Raw genomic sequence first — 1,112 nt, 5'->3', positions numbered from 1 at the left:
TTAATTTTACATATAAGATTGCGTTAAAATAAATGCTGCTGAAATTACACGATTTGACTTTTTGTTCCTTTAATTACTTTTGGACTCAGCTTTATCGGTGCTTCTTTTTTGTTTGGCGTTCGAACCGATTTGCGCTAGTGCCCATCATCAGTGCTGCCTAGTTACGAAAACTGGCGGCTGTTTTGAGAAATTTCAGTGTTTGTGGACAGTGTTGCCACATGAAATTTTTACGTACCAAAACACCTACCATATCGGATTCCAAACTGACAAATTTTTTTTCATCATTAAAACGAGATTTCTTGAATTTGGTTTTTTAGCTAAACAAATTAGCAGTAAAAACTAAAACTAAACATAATATTGTTTACAGTATTGGCTAACCATTCACAGCAATCTTTAAGGTTAAATAAAAGAAATTCGGGCATTTAAATAAACCAATAACTTATTGCAGAAATAACTTTTGTAAAATTGTAAATACCCTTGAGATCGATTCAATTGATATAAAGATTTTTTTTCTATGAATAAACAAAATCAGACATTTTATGCGTTTCAACAAAGAGACATATGGAAAGGACGCGGAGGCAAAAATGAAGCATTTCCATATATTTTTGGCCTTCAAGCTCAAACTCAATGCCCCCAAGCCCCGACAACGGAACTGTGCAAGTTTAGTTATAGTGAAGTGAGAAGGCACTATAAGAAATGCTCTCTGTCCGACCGAGTTTTCGTCTTATAGGATGTTGGCACCACGTAAGCAACTGCCTTTGTTTGAACACATAGGGCCCCGGAATAGCTGTTAAGAGGGGTTTTGTATGCAGTAGTGTGAGCTTTCTACTTATAAGAGAAGTAGCGGCTATAGAGTGCTGAAAGTTTTTTTGATTAACCGTCACTGGGCGGTGGTACGAATCGCTTTGGTCACTCATTTAGGACCAATTATGAAAGAAATTGTCCCGAAAAAGAGACTCAAGCAATTTCCGTACCTTGATCCGAGAGTATGCACAGATCCCTGTTCCATTTTCATAACCCACGTTGCATCTTCTCTACCTCCCCAGTTGCTACCCTTTCTGTGATAGATCAAAAGGACTTAAAGCTATTGCAAGCAAGATGGGATGTACATA

General features: G+C 37.3%; 1 protein-coding gene across 1 annotated transcript in view; it reads right to left on the bottom strand.

Moving 5' to 3' along the window:
• LOC118736849 (ras-related C3 botulinum toxin substrate 1) overlaps window positions 1–1,112 on the bottom strand; it is a 7,669-nt gene that overhangs the window by 6,149 nt on the left and 408 nt on the right. The gene's annotated exons all lie outside the window — the stretch shown is intronic.

Source organism: Rhagoletis pomonella, unplaced genomic scaffold, assembly GCF_013731165.1.
Source record: "Rhagoletis pomonella isolate Grant_MI unplaced genomic scaffold, Rhpom_1.0 Rhpom_scaffold_00004, whole genome shotgun sequence".
Lineage (NCBI taxonomy): Eukaryota > Metazoa > Arthropoda > Insecta > Diptera > Tephritidae > Rhagoletis > Rhagoletis pomonella.
This window is presented reverse-complemented; position numbering and strand designations above follow the sequence as displayed.